At 46.5% G+C, this 8,748-nt stretch overlaps 1 pseudogene across 2 annotated transcripts; it reads right to left on the bottom strand.

The window, feature by feature from the left end:
• Positions 1-1,567: 1,567 nt before the first annotated feature.
• LOC100413448 (calcipressin-1 pseudogene) lies at positions 1,568-8,269 on the bottom strand (annotated as a pseudogene). 2 transcript variants are annotated; one of them, XR_008477483.2, is made up of 2 exons: positions 7,795-8,269; positions 1,568-4,108 (listed from the first exon to the last, which is right to left on the bottom strand). The product of XR_008477483.2 is annotated as a calcipressin-1 pseudogene, transcript variant X1 (transcript). The 2 variants fall into 2 exon arrangements; XR_013529178.1 differs by having other exon boundaries at positions 1,568-3,840.
• Positions 8,270-8,748: the final 479 nt, after the last annotated feature.

Below are 8,748 nucleotides of genomic sequence, written 5' to 3'. Positions count from 1 at the left end.
GTTTGTTGCACTCAACAACCCATCATCTATATTAGATATTTCTCCTAATGCTACCCCTCCCCTAGCCCCCACCGACAGGCCCCAGTGTGTGATGTTCTCCTCACTGTGTCCATGTGTTCTCATTGTTCAATTCCCACTTATGTGTGAAAACATGTGGTGTTTGGTTCTCTGTTTCTGTGTTAGTTTGCTGAGAATTATGGTTTCCAGCTTTATCCATGTCCTTGCAAAGGACATGAACTCATCCTTTTTTATGGTTACGTAGTGTTCCATGGTATATATATGCCACAATTTCTTTATCCAGTCTATCACTGATGGGCACTTGGATTGGTTCCAAGACTTTGTTGTTGTGAATAGTGCTGCAATAAACATACATATGGATGTGTCTTTATAGTAGAATGATTTATAATCCTTTGGGTATATACCCAGTAATGTGATTGCTGGGTCAAATGGTATTTCTGGTTCTAGATCCTTGAGGAATCACTAGACTGTCTCTGTTGGAAGAAATTTCTAAGCAGCAAAGCATTCAAGAGGTGGTTTGGCTGATTCTAAAAGCCTATGCTTATTTGCATAAACAAAGAAATAACCTGAAATGACCTGAAACTGGGACTTATGTTTAAAAGGAAAGCAGAGCATAGAAGTTTGGAAAATTTGCTGCCCTGCCATGTGGTAGAAAAAAAAATACCCATTTTCTGGGGAGCAATTAAAGAAGGCTATATAAATTTGCATAAGTAAAGAGGACCTGAATGTTAATAGGCAAAACAATGGGGAAAATGCCTTCAAGACATTTCAGAGAACTTCAGTGCAACCCCTCCCATTGGAGGCCTGGAGAGAAAAATGGTTTGGTGGGACAGGCTCAGGGACCCACTGCTCTGTGTGGCCTAGGGACATGGTACCCTGCATCATGGCCGCTTCAGCTCCAGCCTTGGCTAAAAGGGGCAAAGGTACAGCTTCTGCCATTGCTTCAGAGGGTGTAAGCCCTAAGCCTTGGTGACTTCCACATGGTGTTGGGCCTGAAGGTGTGAAGAAGGCAAGAGTTGAGATTTGAGAGCCTCTATCTAGATTTCAGAGGATGTGTGGATGTCCAGGCAGAAGTCTGTGGCAGGGGTGGAGCCCTCATGGAAAACATCTACTAGAGCAGTGCAGGGGAGAAATGTGAGTTGGAGCCCCCACACAGAGTCCCCACTGGGGCATTGCCTAGTGAAGCTATGAGAAGAGGGCCATTGTCCTCCAAACCCAAGAATGGTAAATTTGCTGACAGTTTTCACCATGGGCCTGGAAAAGCCACAGGCACTCAATTCCAGCCTGTGGAAACAGCCGTGGGGGCTATATGCTGCAAAGCTTTTGGGGCAGAGCTGTCCAAGACCTTGGGCACTTTTCATTCCTTTAAGTAGAGAGGCTTTTCAGCCAAACTTAATTCCTTAGTATTTCCTTTTTTCTTCCAGGCATTTTGTTGTTGATGAGAGCATAAGATATTTATTTTATTGGAAAACATCAGGCAACATATTTTATAAACAATAGCTCTATAACCTGAAACAATTGAAATAATTATGGCTTGAAATGATAGAAATTTGATTGGTTTCTAGATTTATTGTTGTTGATTTTTTTACATAAGGAGCATACTGTGCCCATTTATTATAGAATGCAGTTAAAAATATATTTTTTGAGGTTAGCCTCTCCAGTTTAAAAGCACTTAACTAGAAATACCTGGATGGTGATGCAATGGTCTCTCCAAAACAGGCTCCTTCATACCAAGTACCATAAACAGGGTGTGAGAACGTTCAATCAATTTCTTGATATAAACAATCAAAGCATTTAATAAAACCATCTTCCCAATTTCCAAAGCATGCATTGTTACTTGGCATTAGGTATTTCAAAATGACAAACATTGTTATGGCATTGTAAGGCCAAAATATAATACCTATTTACCAGACATACATGTTACAACTAGAAAAACATTACAAATGTTAATCTAGCATAAGAATTCCAGCAGGAATTAATGGAGAAAGACACTGCATCCCTCTCATATCACCACAGAGCTACTGTCCACTTGACATGCTTTGAATTCAAATCCTGTTAGACATTGGGGACAGCATTTTCTACAACATACCATTCACAGGTAGGTTAATACAACTCAGTCTCCCACTGCCATACTTTTCACCCAAGTGTACAACAGGTATGAATATATGCTATCAGTTTTATTTACAAGTTTTTTCTCAATGTCTCAGTGGGGTAAAAATACCCAACTATCTCAACCAACAGTTTCCAAAAAAGTTTTTGTTGGAAAAGATTCATGTATAGAAACCACCACATCAAAGAAATAACAGAAACTGATATCCGACTCCAAACACCGAAAGTAAAATGTCTCACCCACTGCGAGTTGGCAGTGAAACTGCTATTCTTTGAATTGTATAAGCTAAACACTACAGAGAAACTTCAGATCAACTGCTTTTGCAGAAGTACAGGTTACGTGTCGCACAGTTTAGGACTCCGAGTGAATGAATGTATTCCAGGAAGAGTTCCACCAGCGAGTGCTGTTGCAAAGAGCGTCGAGAATGAGAATCTGGGAAAGATGATAAGTTTTCCAGATGCTTTCCTGTCTTCCAAAAAGATGTAAAACCACGGTGTAACTTCATATACGAACAAAGGTTAGTTTTGAAAATCAGTACTATACATGCACAAACCTGAGAACATGAGGGAAGAAAGGAAACGCGACAATTTCCACGCTGCATTGCTGCTGTTTTCATGACCTCTCTGCACTAGGAGGCTTCCTGTGGTACCTCCTCCTACCAGTAGAGAGTGGACCCTGCGGGCTGCTTAGAAACAGGAAGCTCTCTCCTGAACCCACTGACCAGTCTGCCCTTGGCACAGACAGAACCTACCAGAGAAGAACAAGTACAAAATACTATCATGATCAGTTTTCTCAAGACAGTCCCAAATGTCCTTGTGCAATCACCACAAACTTGGGGATTGGCCCAAGCCATTCCCGGGTGCCATGAACAGTCACTGGTGTGCAGCATTAGAACAAGGGGACACAGCCTTGATTCTCTTCTGAGCAACATGAACTGGGATTTCTGCCACCCCAATCTTGGCTCCCACCTCCGAAGAAGTCGTGACCAGCCACCTCCACAGTAAGATTCCTCCCATGAGTATGATTTGGAATGCATGCTCGTCACGTGCCAGTTCAGCTGAGGTGGATCCGTGTGTACTCCGGCTTCCTGGTCTGGATAATTTTTGGCTTGGGTCTCTTCATTCTCTCCATCTCCTCTTCTTCCTCCTCCTCTTCATCGCTCTCACATACGTGGACTACCGCGCTGGGAGTGGTGTCAGTCGCTGCATGCAATTCATACTTTTCCCCTGGCCCCAGCTTGGAGATAGCATATAAGAGATCATAGTTTATGACTGGGGTTGCGTCTTCCACTTGTTTCCACCCCACTGGTGGAGAGGTGGGAGGGGAGATCAGAAACTGCTTGTCGGGGTTTGGCGGAGCCAGGTGCGAGCTTCCTATGTGTAAGGTCTGAGCAAAATATAACTTCATTTCCTTTCCCAGAAACTCAGTCTTATGCAGCTGGAGCCTGACATCTGCTGCGGAGAAGAGGTTGCTGAAGTTTATTCTGACTCGTTTGAAACTCTTAAAATACTGAAAGGCGATGTCCTTGCCATATGTCCTAAAGACAGACTCAAATTTGGCCCGGCACAGGCCATCCACGAACAAGGGCGGGTCCGGGTGGCAGGCGATGGTGGCGCTGGGCAGGTCCTGCAGGTCCACCTCCTCCATCTCGCAGTCAATGAAGCTCCAGTGGCCGCCGCCCTCGTCCGCCTCCGCAGTCCCTGTGAGGGGCACTAAGGGCAGCAGCGTCACCCCGGGCCGCGCTCATGCCTCGGCCGCCTCCGCCGCCGCCCGGTGCAGGGGCCCGGCCAAGACGTCCTCCATCCCAGCTCCCGCGCGCCCCTGTGCACCCCCGCGGGCTGCGCCCGGCTAGTGCTCCGGAGCCTCACGCGCGCCCGGCCATGGTTAACCCCTCCGGGTCGCGCAGCGGCGACCACCGTTCCGCGCGGGAGGGGCAGAAACTCGGCGTGGCGCCCGCCTACCCAGCCCCGAGGGCCGACCCTGTTGTAGATTTTTTTTAAGAGAAAAAACATATTCAGTCAGCTTTTAAAGTGGCTAAGGAATTCTACTAAAAATTGTGATGTAAGGGAAAATTGTCCTCAGCTTCTTAGGCTACCATTTGACACTTACTTCACTACTTAGCTTTACCCAAATTATGCTTTTCTCATCCTTTTCTTGCCTAATGAGACGCATATTCTTTCTCCTTTCTTTGCTGTCAAAAACAAACTATATTTGTTTTTCCATGCTACGCATTGATAAAATATTGTCCCAATGTGGTAGAAAATGACAAAAAAGTCAACTATTAGTTCTTCCAGTTGTTTTAATTTTTTTATTTTCACTATATTTTAGTAGAAAAAAATTAGTTTTAGGTCAAAAGAAAGGAACCCAAAAATGGAGGCATTTTAAGACATCCAGTAGGAAGGACAGATAGAAAAACATTTCTCCATATAGATATGGGTACATACGTTTATACATGTAAGTATAGATATAAATATATATGTAAGTATGTATTTTTATATCAATCATAGTTCAGATGTAATGTCAAAGTATTTAGGGGAACTATTACATAAAGTACATTTGTTTATTAAAAAGAAGGATTTTCATAGTAGAGTATGAAGTTATTTGAATAGTTAATAAGACTAGTTAGGACAGAATTAGAAAAATGTATGTGAACCATCTCCAAGATATGAGAGAATTATGTGCCAGATGTACTATATAAGAAATTAGTGTTGAATATTACATATGACTCTAACGTAATTATGAATACTAAATATATAACTAGAATGTCATTTACCAAGGTTTTCCACATGAAATAATACTGTTTTTTAACCTTAAGACATACATTGTAATAAATGTTATGATGTTCAGAATTCTAAATGCAGCATGATAAAATCTTTCTTCTATTGTTTGCTGGTATACATTTAAAAAATCTTTTGCTCCTTTTTGGTGGATAATAACACACACACGTACACACATACATGCATCCCCATTACCTTTCTTGGGATAGTCACCATTAAAAATGTCTGGACTGACATATTTCTAAGATCAGCTCTGTGTGTAAGAAATTTAATGTAGCTGCCAATTTTGTGTGGTTCTGGGGAAATAATAGTTTAAAATATTCTAGCTGGCTGAGGGCAGTGGCTCAGGCTTGTAATCCCAGCACTTTGGGAGGCTGAGGCGGGCAGATCACAAGGTCAGGAGTTCATGACCAGTCTGGCCAACACAGTGAAACCCCATCTCTACTAAAAATATAAAAATTAGCTGGGTGTGGTGGTGGATGCCTGTAATTCTAGCTACTCAGGAGGCTGAGGCAGGAGAATAGCTTGATCCTAGGAGTTGGAGGTTGCAGTGAGCCAAGATTGAACCACTGCACTCCAGCCTGGGCAACAGAGCTAGACTCTGTCTCAAAAAAAAAAAAAAAAAAAAAAAAACTAGTTTGCCTCTAATTTTACTTCTAACTCCAATCTGTACTCCTGAAGCAAGATGTTTTTGGATGAGACAGCAGGCAGATGAAGGCCTGAGAGTGGTAGAAGAGCTATTCTGGGCTTTCCTCCCTCAGGGCTAGAGGACAGCTTGGAAACTAGCAAAGGAAAACATGGACCACTTCAAGTCTCAGAGCAAAAATTCTAAGACACAAAATTGGGATGGAAAATAAAGGTGATATGGTAACTGACAAATGGAATTTACACAAATCTGAAAATTCTGAAAAAGAAAAAGAAGCAGAAACAATGAGTATGCAAAGAGAAGAAAACTCTGAGCAAATTAAAACGTGATCTGCACAATCCCATTACTGGGTATATACCCAAAGGAATATAAATCATTCTACTATAAAGACACATGTACATGTATGTTTATTGCAGCACTATTTACAATAGCAAAGACTTGGAACCAACCCAAATGCCAATCAATGAGAGACTGGATAAATAAAACATGGCACATATACAGCATGGAATACTATGCAGCCATAAAAAAGAATAAGTTCATGTTCTTTGCAGGACATGGATGGAGCCGGAAGCTATCATTATTAGCAAACTTACACAGGAATAGCAAATGAAATACGGTCTATTCTCACTCGTAAGTAGGAGCCAAACAATGAGAACACATGGACACAGGGAGGGGAACATCACACACTGGGGCCTGTCAGGGGTTTGGGGGATATGGAGAGGGTGAGCATTAGGACAAATATATAATGCATGCAGGGCTTAAAACATAGATGACAGGTTGATAGGTGCAGCAAACCACCACGGCACATGTATACCTATGTAACAAACCTGCATGTTCTACACATGTATCCCAGAACTTAAAGTAAAATTAAAAAAAAAAGAGTTAGCTGCAGATTGAAAGAGCTCACCGTTTTAGACCGATGAGATTTGTATTGTTTGAATTTCTTATATGTTTTGGATCTGGACCCTTTATTAGCTGTATAGTTTGCAAATATTCATTTCCCATTCTGTGGGTTGTCCCTTTACTTTGTTAATGGCTTGCTGTGAAGACGTTTTTTAGTTTGATACCATATTATTTGTCTCTTTTTGCTTTTGTTGCCTGTACTTTTGAGGTCATATTAAAAAAATCATTGCCCCAGCCAGAATTGCGGGGATTTTTCTGTTTTCTTTTAGTAGTTTCACAGTTTCAGATATCATGCTTAGATTTTTAATCCACTTGGGTTGATTTTTGTATGTGGTATGAAATATGGATCCAATTTCATTCTCCTTCACGTGGATGGCTAGTTGTCCCCACACTATTTATCGAAGATATTGTCCTTTCCCCATTGTGTGTTCTTGGCACCTTGGTCAAAAATCAGTTGATCCCCGGAGTCACCGTGCCGGAGTGACCGAGCCCGGGACTCCACTTCCTCCTCTTTAGAGATGACAGATGAGGGGCATCTCGTGTTCTGGGGTGCCCTAAATGCGAGATGCCCCTCATCTGTCATCTTCAAAGAGAAGGAAGGAAGCGGTGGCTCAAGCCTGTAATCCCAACACTTTGGGTGACGGAGTCGGGAGGATCACTTGGGCGCAGGAGTTCAAGACCTGCCTGGGCAACATAGGGAGACCCCGGTCTTACCGGAAGAAAAACATTAGCCGGCGTCGTGGCGGGCTCCTGTGGTCCCAGTTACTCTGGAGGCTGAGCCGGGAAGATCGTTTGAACCCGGGAGGCGGAGGTTGCAGTGAGCTGAGATTGAGCCACTGCACTCCAGCCTGGAGTAGCGACAGAGCTACTTGGGCAGACAGGAGTGGTGATAGGCAGGGAAGATGGTGCCCAGGGCCGGGAATAGCCAGCTGACCGCAGGGAGGCGGCTGAGGCCCGGGAGCCAAGAGTTGAAGCAGATCCCAGGGCCAACTCCGCAGCCGCAGCTCCAGCTTTGTTCATGGGTCTGGGAAGCAGTGGCCTCTGGCCACCCCACGTGCGCGGCGGGCCCACTTCTCCACCGCAGCGCGGCCCAGGCTGCCCGGGGCCTGTGAGTTTCCCGCCAGGGCCGGGCTCGGTCTGGCCGGAGGAGGAAGGCGCGGCCCTGGTGGGGAAGGCGCAGGGATGCGGCTCAGGCCACGGGGCAGGGGTAGAGAAACGACCCCGGCGCCGTCTAGGCGCCCAGCTCCGTTCCCCACCCCTTCCCCCCCCCACCCCGCCCCGCCGCCAAGAGACTCCCGTGACCGGTGGCTGCTGGGGGCCCACAGAGCCCTGGAACTCACCGGGGTGACTCGCGGCACAGAAGCCGGTGGAGTCTGAGATGGCGCTCGGAGCGGCGGCCGCGCTCCACTGCGGAAGGATCGGATTTCGCCGCTGGTTTTAAAATTGTGCTCGCCGAGCCCAGGACGCTGGGAGAAGTGTTCTGCCCCCGCCGGTCGCGGTGTCCGCATTAAACTGACTTCCAGAGCTGCCTCTGCTCCCTGGAGGGGAGGGCACCGGTGTCTCACGAGATCGCAGGTCCTCAGCTTCCCGTCCGCCTGCCTCGCTGCAGATGCAGGGGAGGACCCCTCCTTGCTGCGCTGACCTCTGGCGGCTCTGTCCTGGCGTAGGATGCCTCTATCCAGGAACCTGCGGAGGTCAGACTCCTGCGCCCGAACCTCTCCAGGTCCTCACCATGAAATACGGACATCTGCACCCACAGGCCCTGCGCAGCCAGGAGGCTCAGCGCCCGAAGCTCGTCCCAAAGCTGTGCACCCTGCAGGAAGCGGCTGCAGAGAAAGTGCTGGAATGGCCCTGTGTGGGTGTGGCAGGTGGGGACCGGGTCCTCCCCGCTTCTCCATCTGCAGCTTCAGACTCTTCACATGGTTTAGCACACCGTGGGCGCCGAGCCCAGCAGGAACAGGGTGCCTTGCTTCTCAAAAGTTCACAGGCACGCATGGCTTGGTCCTCCTCTCCAAAGTGTCTCAGGAAATAAGCCTTCCTGTCCTCCTCCAGGAACCCCTCCACTCTTATGTTGATGGGCTTCTCGGCCAGGAGCTGCAGGTCCTTCAGGGACCTGGGTCCCGCGGTGACCAGCAGGGTGGCCTCGGGTAACATCTTCCTCTTCAGCAAACTCCCCAGGAGGACCGGCACCGGCTTCAGTTTCTTCCAGTCCCCGAAGATGTCCTGGATCAGCGCCCCGGGTGGGACGCTCAGCTCATCAAGGCGTTGACCATGAGCTGGATTCTCTGAGCTTA

Source organism: Callithrix jacchus, chromosome 18, assembly GCF_049354715.1.
Source record: "Callithrix jacchus isolate 240 chromosome 18, calJac240_pri, whole genome shotgun sequence".
Classification (NCBI taxonomy): domain Eukaryota; kingdom Metazoa; phylum Chordata; class Mammalia; order Primates; family Cebidae; genus Callithrix; species Callithrix jacchus.
This window is presented reverse-complemented; position numbering and strand designations above follow the sequence as displayed.